The sequence below is a fragment of the Cricetulus griseus genome, chromosome 7 (assembly GCF_003668045.3).
Source record: "Cricetulus griseus strain 17A/GY chromosome 7, alternate assembly CriGri-PICRH-1.0, whole genome shotgun sequence".
Lineage (NCBI taxonomy): Eukaryota > Metazoa > Chordata > Mammalia > Rodentia > Cricetidae > Cricetulus > Cricetulus griseus.
The window spans coordinates 34,232,144-34,242,805 of record NC_048600.1 but is presented as its reverse complement, the minus strand read 5'-3'; the positions used below and the strand labels follow the sequence as shown (position 1 = coordinate 34,242,805).

At 42.7% G+C, this 10,662-nt stretch overlaps 1 long non-coding RNA gene across 1 annotated transcript; it reads left to right on the top strand.

Annotated features, from left to right (window-relative positions):
- Positions 1 to 3,985: 3,985 nt before the first annotated feature.
- On the top strand, positions 3,986 to 7,264 carry LOC118237809. Its single transcript, XR_004770866.1, has 3 exons — positions 3,986 to 4,605; positions 5,555 to 5,642; positions 6,112 to 7,264. It is a non-coding gene; the product is annotated as an uncharacterized LOC118237809 (long non-coding RNA).
- The last annotated feature ends 3,398 nt before the right edge of the window (positions 7,265 to 10,662 follow it).

Below are 10,662 nucleotides of genomic sequence, written 5' to 3'. Positions count from 1 at the left end.
TTGTATTTCTGGACTGAACGTAGAAGTCAAGATTTCATTTTCCTTCTCCCCTTAAAAGCACCAGGTGAAAGAGAAGTAAAGATGCTTTTCTCAAAATCACCCAAGCCTTATCACTGGAGCTTCCAACAGCCAGCTTGTCCACTGGAACCCCTGACACAACTACTATCTAGACACAAATCGTAGGCAGTGTGCTCTCCAGTTTCCTCTCGGTTAGAACTCTATCCTTTGGGGCTGCTATTATCATCTACTTCAGCCTTGTAAATTCTGTACATAATGGTAGCTGTTTGTCCCAGTCTGCCTCCATCTTTTGTTTCTCTGTTTTGTTTTTGTTTTTTTTTTGACTTTCAATCCTTCAAAATGTTACCTTTTACCCACTTCCTTGCTCCCATTCTGAAGTGCCTGTTGAGGCAAAGTCAAGTTTAAGTGCACTAATGCAGGCAAAGATCCTGAGGTTGAAACCCCTCCTGTCTTGGTTTTAGTCTTTGTACCTGTTTGTATGCCTAAGAGAACACAGTAGGTAACACACATGTTACAAACATCATGATTATAATTTATTACCTGTGTATAGCTAACCTCTACAAGTTCTTTCTGGGACCAGAAAACAGGCTCACAGAGCATATTAGCCCCACTCTGGTCTGAGGAAGAAAATGAAGACCCCCAATATTCTTGGGCTATGTGTTTTCTCCTCAGATCTCTGCAAGAAGAAATCTTGACTGTCATAGACTACTGCAGAATATCCATGACATGACTCACTTCTCATAATCCTTTGACTGTTGAATTTAATGCCTGTCCCTTGCCCTCTATCCAGCCTTAAAAATATGTGTAATCAAGGAGAATGATGGTATAACGGGAAGAAATAATAGCATGAGAGAGAACATGAGACGGGGAAGAGGATGAGAAGCAAAACAAGGATAGTAAATCAAGAGTTAGCAGAGAAGAGAACGTGGGGATTGGTTTAACATTCACTGAAATCATGTATTAGTTGCTAATGGTAACATCCTACACTTGGGGAGGAAATCATGTGATGACCCATACTTCTGCTACTCACCACACATTGCTCCAAGTTCAAGCCTATCTGTTCCCTCCATTCTCAATGAGGCGGATGTTCTCTGCCAAAGGGCTGCTTCATAAGCTAAAGAAGGTCCAGACAGCAAAGATTTGATTCCTTAGTAGCCCAAAGAAATTATGCTGAAGAAGTAAAACTGGTGTGTTCATTGTTACAGAGCTGAAATAAAGAGATATTAAATTATTTAATTTAGAAGCAACAACCAGTAAATCCATGCCATCCATCTGCAATCAATGTGCACCACAACAGTTACACAGATGGCTGCCTCTGGGAAAGTTCCAGGCCAGTGGTTTGCAAACTTAGCTACATACTGTAATCACCTGAAAGCTTTAAAAGGATTCTCAGTGCCTAGATTGTACCTCAGACCACCTAAATGGAGAGATTATTGTTTGTAAAAGTTCCCAGAAGACTTCAGTGTGAAGCCGAGTTTACCAAACTATGATCTTGGATAACGCTGTAAATCGCATGTCAAGTAGTACAAGAAATGACTGCACCTGTTGGGTAACAGAGGTAATGATTCAGGGACCGTCATAGGACTATGAAAAGTCCATCTGTTTGAGAGGACAGTTAATCAAGTGACAGGCTTCAAAGCTGTCTTCCACCTTCTCTGACATATGGGTTGCCCCAAGTGTTTGATGGTCTTGGCTTGTTGGTGGCTGTTTATGGCCATCTGCTACCAGTGACATGCTACTAGGCAGCTTCCTTTTATATTTGTGTCTCTACTAAATGACCTCATTTCTCAAACACTTACAAAATACAGCTGTTATGGTTTCAGTTGGTTCTCTCAGTTCCATGTGTTAAAGATTTTATGCCCTAGTACCTCAGAATGTAATGTTATTTATAGGTGATACTTAAGATGAGGTCATCTTGGAATAGGGTGAGTCCTCAACCAAGTATGATTGGTGCCATATTCGAAGGGAAAATCTGGACAGAGGGCAATGCACACAAGAAGAAGGCATCTGAAGATGTAGGCAGGCATTTAGAGTAATGCTCCCAGCAGTTATAAACAGTTCCAGCATACCACCAGAAGCCAGGCAAGAAACAAGGAACAGGTTACAATGATCCTTGGCTCTTGAACCTCCAACATCCAGACCTGTGAGACAACAAATTTGCAATTGAAAGCTGTCATTTTGTGAGCCCATGTTACAGCTCATAATAGGAAACTCCTACAGCACCCGACCCCAGTAAAACAAATGTGGCACACTGGTTAGAGCAAACAAAGTTCAAGATGTGGGGAGAGAGCACCCTAAACCACTCAGAGCCTCAGTTCCAATTACTCAAATAGCTGTTCCTGGGCGTTCTTGCTCCCTGCATGCCAGGGCCATTGAAATGACCAAAGGGGGAAACTTGTCCTATCTATATACAGCTTATAAGTTTGTATGGGGCCCTGCTCCTGCCTTAACTCATCTACATTGCCATTTTGGAAGTCCTTAATTATTTTTAAAAGATGTCTTAACATTATTTTTAATAAGGTCCTTTTTTTTTCCTTTTGCACTGGGTTCCACAAATTGTGTCACTGGATGTATAGCTTGATCCCCTTATGGGACTCAGTGGGAGCAGGGGCTATCTTTGACTCTTTTGCTTGCTTTTAAGGACCTTATTCTTCACACTGGGTTGCCTTGCCCACTCTTAATACAAGGAGAGGTGCTTAGTCTTACTGCAACCTGATATGCCATGTTTTGTTGATATCCATGGTAGCCTGCCCTTTCCTAAACCGAAATGGAGGAGGAGAATATGGGGGAAGGCAGGGCAAAGGAGAGGTGGGTATCTGGGAGGAGAAACTGTGTTTGGAATGTAAAATAAAGAAATTAATTTAAAAAATTGTGTCACTATACCTACTTAACAACTTGTCCTCTTGGTTAGATCCAGGTTACTTTCTTGAAGGATTTTTTCATATATTCATTCTACACATTCTGTTCCTTGAGAGAACCCTGTTTAATACAATAAAGAAATAATGAAGTAGGAGACTTTGCACATGCAGTGTAGCTTTGAGCCTGTGGTGACCAACTGTGACTGAGAGTCATAGGGTTGCACACTGCTTTAGGACTTCTCAAGGTGGCTGGATGCTATGCTGTTTTATTAATATGATGATGTTAATTACAAAGCCTTCTGAAACTGACATAGGTTTAGATGTTCCATAGAATAATGGGACAAATTGAGGAATTGTCCCCACATCTTTACATCTTCCATGAATTACAAACCCATGCCCTTTCTGTAAGCAGCTAAACTATGCCCCGCTTGGCCAAAGTGACCTTCTGTGCACCACCAGTGTTGACTTAGCTCTGTGACTTGTCATGACCAATATAATTTACATAGAACTATTAATGTGCTACTCCCCAGCTGAAGCCTTGAGGAACACTGATAGTAAGAGTTATCAACTTAACAAAATCTATATTCATCCATGAGACAGGTTTTGGGCCTGGTTTTGGAAGGTTATCTTGATTGTGTTAATTGATATGCACACTGTGAGTGACATCATTCTCTGCATGGATCCTGGACTATTTAAGTGGACAGGGGCGGGGACATCCATCATTTACTGCTTCCTGACTGTGGATTCTGTGTGATCAGATGCTTAAGCTCCTACCTCTAGGCTTCCATATCATGAAGTACCTTGAACTATGAGCCTGTCCTGCCTAGTTTTATTCAACTTGACATAAGCTAGAGTCATCTGAAAGGAGGGAACCTCAATTGAGAAAAATGCCTCCACAGATTCAGTTGTAGAGCATCTTCTAAATTAGTGATTGATGGGGAAGGGCCCAGCCCATCGAGGATGGTGTTATCTTTGGACTGGTGGTCCTGGGTTCTACAAGAAATCGGACTGATCAAACCATGGGGAGCAAGCCAGTAAGGAGTACCTCCCCACCATGGCCTCTGCATCAGCTCCCACCTCAAGGCTACTGCCCTGTTTGAGTTTCTGTTGTGACTTCCTTTAATGAGGAAAAGTAAGTAAAATAAACCCTTTCCTCTCCAAGTTACTTTCAGTCATGGAGTTTCTTTCACAATAGAAATCTTAACTAAGACAGGCCACAATAACTCCATTATCCTAAGATACTTCTATCAGTGTGTATTATCACTGTAACAGGAAGAGGAACTAAGACAGCATTATTCTTGCCTTACTGCATCTCTGCCCCTCAAGAGATAGTGCCGATGTAGAAGCCGATCCAAAGACAACCAGAAGACAGATGAGACAGGCCCAGTGTCTAGTCTGGATTCGAAATGAATACTAACTAAGTCTAGAAAGTCATCCCCCTCCACAAACACATACATAACGCTTAAGAGTCCAACACATTTGCCCATTTTCATTCTGAAGATATTTCTTCTTGCTAGTTCTTGAAGCCACACTGCTCTTTCACTAGTTCACTTCTGCGATGACATTTAAATTACTTTTATTTTCTTAACTTACAGAAAAATTTATCATGGATGCACAGTTCCACCTACTGCCATGCAGCCCAGGCAGGTGAAAGACATTCACTGGCCAACCTGGATCCTCATAGTCTGTGCTGGCTGAAGGCATTCACAGGTCCACCTGGTGGCACAAGGTACCATTATGATGAGCAGATATGTGGTAGAGAAATGTGTGAGAGAGAGACAAACAGAATGGTTCATGTCCTGTGGACAGAGGTGGAACTGAAGACATGAAGGTGGTGCAGGACAGGCTGATAGTGGCAGTCTGCTTGCCATCTGAGGCCAGGGTGACATCCGGGCCTTGGATGCTGCTGAGAACCATGTCTGGGTCCATGGTTCTATCAATGCCAGGGTCTCTGTTGGCATTCATGACCCATATTGCCACCAAAGATCACAAGGATGCCTGGGGATCTGAGCTGCCACCAGTGGTCATGTTGGTGTCCAAGGGCCATGCTGATCTAAATGGCCTGTACTGTCACTGGGGAAATGATGACATCCAGGCCTGAGCTGCTGTCTAAGGCCATGTCTGGGTCTGTGATCCTGTTGGGGCTGGGGTCTATGATGATGTCCCTGGCCCATGTTGCTATAGAGGTTCATAGGAACTATGCATATTGAAATTGGAGGACCATGCTGAGGCAGCCCTGCCCTTCACTGGCCCTAGGATAGCTGGCCCTGCCACTCACTGAACACTGTAGCAGGAGAGCTGGCCCCACACCTCATGAAACAGCTGGCCCCTACACTCACACCTCACCATGGGCATGGGAGAGCTAGGCCAGATGGCATGAGTCTAGGACAGCTGGCCTCACACCTCACCTGAGGGGGGAAGTACCAGAATCACAGACTAACCAGCTCAGCTACTACCCAGACCTACATCCTTGGCCTTGGGTTGGTCCACCCTAACATCTACCCTATCTGTGACCTGATGAAGGTAAAGGAACTGGTCCTGCAGAATAATAGCTGCAGGATCTCCATGACTGGGGGCAATGGCAGGATATCTGAGAGGGGTTTCAGTGAGGTCCAGTGATGATAGTGTGCCAGAGGCCTTGAACAGGACTAATGATTCATTGCAATGACCATTTGCAGGTGGGGCTGGCTGAACAAAAGGAATAATGCATGACACACCACAGCTCCCAATGCCACTAGGACAAATGAAGAGGTGTTGGAGAGTGAGGTAGGGTTTTTTGTTTGCTTTGTTTTGTTTTTAATTAATTTGGGGGGTTTTCTTTTGGGGGAGAGATGCTTCAGAGGTGAGGTAGATATGGAAGGATGGGGAGGTAAGTAGGATTTGGGTGCATGAATCCAAATTCCCAAAGAATCAATAATTATGTTAACACACACACACACACACACACACACACACACACACACACACACACACACAGAGAGAGAGATTTTGATTTTGCTTTTGAATGAGTAACATCAAAGGAAGAAAGTCTTTGCTATGCAGAATTATTAGAGGAAGAGTTGGCTGATAGGTGTTATTTCCTCTGGTGGGCTTGCATGGTTTTGCCTGGTCTGACCCCTCCTTTAAATACTCCAGGAAACAACATATCACAGCCATTCTGATGGTGTTGACCATCACTAGTGTGTTCTAGAAATATATGGAGATGTTTATTTGTATTTCATTTTTATCACTGTAGAATGATCAGAACAAACAAGAGACAGCAACCCTTTGCCTTCCACTCTGACTTCCCGCCTCCACATAAAGTAAAACCAAGGAGGCTGCAAAGCTCTTCCTTCTGTTGCTGTAATCATAATGAAAAGCAGAGCCTGTGTTTCCTGTATCTTCTGAGGCCATAAGTCATTATGCTGTCATAGAAGCAGACAATTGCTTCAAGGCCCACCTGTGGGAAATCCCTGCAAGCGAGGAGGCTCCATGAGCCTTCTGGTGACTACTTCAACACAGCGGCCTGGGACTCAGCCTCTGACTACATTTATTCTTAGGTGACGGAAACAGCAACTCTGGTAGTTTCAGAGACTATTCAGGCTTGGAAAGTGGGGTACTTGACAGAAAACATGGCATATCATAAAGGTCAGAGGCGACTGTGTTCTTATATTCTGTTGCTCTGTGACAAACTGCCATAATCTAATGACTTAAAATGACACAAATGTGGTTACTATGGGTCAGGATTCTGGACTAAGCCTACATATATTTTCAGCCCAAAGTCTTGCAAATCTAGAATTGAGGTGCTTTGAAATGACCCTCACTGGGGGGGGGGACTCCTAATGGTGTCTGAGACAGAATTGCTGGCCACCCAGATGTGCCAAGGGCTAAGAATGGGCCTTAACTCAATGTACAGAAAATGCATGTCTTACTCATTGTGTTCATATATGGAGGCTTTAAATAAAAACTAGCTACATTTTCATTCCTAATACACTCTATACTATGAACTCTTGGAAGCTGGGGTATTTCTTTCTTGCACACTTTTTTTTTTCCTTCAGATCTTTACACACTGCCTGGAGCATCTAGAGAGGGATTCAATAAATATTTGCCAAATGAGTGAATGACTTTTGTGTGTTCAACACATGTTTGCTGAACTAAATGGAACCAGTTCTAAAAAACATTATGTAATACATGAATGGTGAGTATCACTGTGGCTGTTAAGTAAAGACAATCTTGGAAACAAATCAAATAATAGCACAGCTAGAACTTTTTCATTCTATCTAGAGGAAATACTCCTTTCTCGTTGAAATATGGCCTTGAAATGTAAACTCTGGCACATTATAAACTATGTGACTCAGCCTTTTCATCTTCTAGGATCAAGAGGGTTGGGGAATGAAAGACAAATAGAAACCCTGTATTAAATGGTGAAATCTCAGATGTTGACATTTCACATATAGCAGTACTCAAATCTTCTGAAGGATAGGTCTTGCTATGTAACCCAGGTTGGCCTCAATGTGTATTTGTTACCTTTCTTATTGCTGTGACCAAATGCCTGGAGGAAACAACTTTCGCTCACAGTTTCAGAGAGCACAATCCATCATGGTGGGGAAAGGCATGGTAGAGTTCATGGTTGTAGAAATTGGGGCTGAGACTTCTCTGGGGCTTGTTATACCTCTGAAGACAAGAAGAAGATGTTATAGACCTCAAATGAGGCCCTCTATAGCTGTTTATTCTGCCCTTTGAACCCTGTCTATGTCTATTAGACACCATGCTCCAAAGGTTCCAAAACCCCCTAACAGTGCCACCAGATGGAAACCAGTTCAAACACATGAGCCTGTGGGAGCATTTTATATTCAAACCATTCCAGTATCCCAGACTGGCCTTGGGCTTGCTGTATAGCACAGCTTGGTCATGAGTTCTTGATCCTCTTCCTTTGAGCTCCCAAATGATGCTGGGGCTGCAAGTATGCACCACCATACCCAACTCTAAAGTTGGTATTTTTTAAGATTCATGTTTTCCGTGTGTGTGTGTGTGTGTGTGTGTGTGTGTGTGTGTGTGTGTGTGTGTGTGTGTAGGTACATGCAGGTACCCTGAAGCTGGTGATACTGGCAGTTGTGGGTCACCTGACCTAGATGCTGAGAACCAAACACTAGCCCTTGGCAAGAGTGCTCCTGACCACTGGGCCATCTCTCCTGCTCCTCAAAGTAGATTTTTTTCAATATTAAATTGTTCATAAAATTCTTTAGTTTTCAGGGATTAAGAATTTCTATGCCTGAAAATACTGAATTAGTTCTACAACCCCACTAACCAAGAGACCAGAGTGACATATTTCCAATAAATACTTTTATTAACATGTTTTAAATTTGCAGGCATCTTTGCCCTAAAACTGGCACTCTATATTTAGTCAACATCGTGAGAGACATCTGCCCAATGAGGCAACAGCACTCCTCATAACTGATACGTCATCTGTTTATTTTGGTAGCTGAGCACCTTCTGGAACAACAAACAGACACCTTTGGAAACAGAGATGGAATTTTGGGTATCTTAACTGATAGGGGTTGTCTAAAATTAAAGGCATTGCTAATTAACTGGAACACAGAATTAGAACCTACAGTTTGGGAAATATGTGAGAAAAAGAGTGTTTGTCAGAACTTCAGCACAGGAGAACTAGGCTGGCTGCCTCAAGGACACTAAATTGATCATAAGAATTATATAATGTTGTTAAATATCATTAAACAACAGCCTGCTAGGTTGTGCCTGAATTAGATCATTTGTTTGCTCAAAAAGTTGGCATTTAATTCTCCTTCACTGTTAAAATTATGAATAAAACTAGTGATTTAAAAAAAAAAACCTACCTGTGGGAAGGGATACTGAAATTGACCAAAGCTTCATTTATTGTTAACTAGCCAATTATACTTAAGGTAAGTACACCTGAGAACCCAGTGTCTCCCTGCCTGAGTCTGATCTAGTCTGCCACTTGGCTTTCCTTTCTCCTTAGCCACCCTAAGCACACTGAGGGCTGTTTCTCTGGTATGAGTCAGGAATACCTATACAAGACCACATGATGCTATTTTCTGAGTTCTTAGGTGCACTTGTCTTTAGCATCCTTGAACAGACCCAGGATGGGCTGATGGACACTTTGAAAACTACCTGCAAAAGTTGTACTACATGTACTGGGTCCAGGAACCAGTGTTCTTCCAGGAAAGCCATTTACACAAGGGAAAAGAGGAAGATGTAAGTATCTTCAGACATGCTTTTTATCTGAGATCCACTGTTAGAACAGAGGATAGCTTCAATGAAGGCTCTCTTGCTGGCGAGAAAGACAGTACTCCTGCCTCCTTTACTGAGATAATAAACACTATATACGTTATTAAAGAGTGGAGTCACAGGTAAGCATGATACTTAGAAAGAAAACTGTGACAATCAAGATGACACTCAGCCACTGTGTAGTCATAGAGTATATAACCTCTCTTCCTCAGCAACCATGGTGATGTCAGATGTGATGATGGTGTAGACTGGCTGATCTCTGTGTATCAGAAGCCCATCATAATTATGACTTACACATGAAGACGGAGCCAAGCCACACAGTGCAGACTAACAGTGCAGCTCCCAGAGGTTGCTTGGGGAACAGGGGTCCTTCTGGGTTGCACTGCCATGCCTAAGCTATTTTCATGTTGACATTGGCAAAAATAGCTTGATAATACATGTCAATTCCAAACATCAGGATGGGAGAAAAGGGGGGTCAAGAGCATAGGGACATAACATTTGTGCTCACACTCACTGGTGTGAAACTTAGAAATATGGCAACCTATAACTTTCAGATAGATGAGATCATGTAGACTTTACTCTGGGGAGTAGGGTGGCACAAGCCCAGCTAAAACTCAAGGTAGCCTCCATCAGGAAGAAGGGGACATCTCCTAGGGGGACACAGCTGCCAGAGTCACAGTATCCAAGCTTCTCAGCACATGAATTGTCAGTAAGCTGTCACTGTTGTTCCATGACAAGGTCCATCAAATGCGGAAGACATTTTGAAAGGGAGAAGCCAGTGTAGTCTCCCTGCCTGAGTCTGATCTAGTCTGCCACCTGGCTTTCCTTTCTCCATAGCCATCCTAAGCACACCAAGGGCTGCTTCTCTGCTATGAGTCAGGAATACCTACACATAGACCACATGAGCTATTTTTTGAGTCCTTAGTTGCAATATGCTTTCTAACAGAGGAGCAACGTCCACCCAGGAAACCGTGACAGACAGTTGTAGATGCTGAAATAGAACTCCTTTCCTTCCCTTCTCCCTCTCTCATAATACATGTTTTAATTTCATTATAATAAAAATAAAACTATGTTTTTGGAAGATAGTCATTGGCACATGTATTTACAGTGATTTTGGCTTTTTAACACATGATTTGTAAGAGAAGCCCTATCCTGGGTTAAGAAAATCAAAGGAAAATTGCCAATCTGAAATGACAAATATGTCAGCCAACTTATTTACATGTTCTATGTTTTAACACTGAACTCGATACCCCAAGATACCTCTAAGTTCAAGAAAATCTGAGATGGTTGGTCATCTGAACATCGGGAACAGCTTTATAGATCCAGACATCTCTCCCATGGATGGGATAGGGTTCAGGTAACTTCCTCAGTACTGCATTCAGCCAATCTGATGTAGTCTCACAGCCACTGTTATCACCAGAAGAAAGAACACAGCAATTGGCCAGCCTGACTTATCCAATCACTGCTCAGTGCTGACTGTGAGATTGGCTCCACTTGAGTTTTAAGGGGATCACAGGGATTAAGTGTCAGCAGAAGGGAA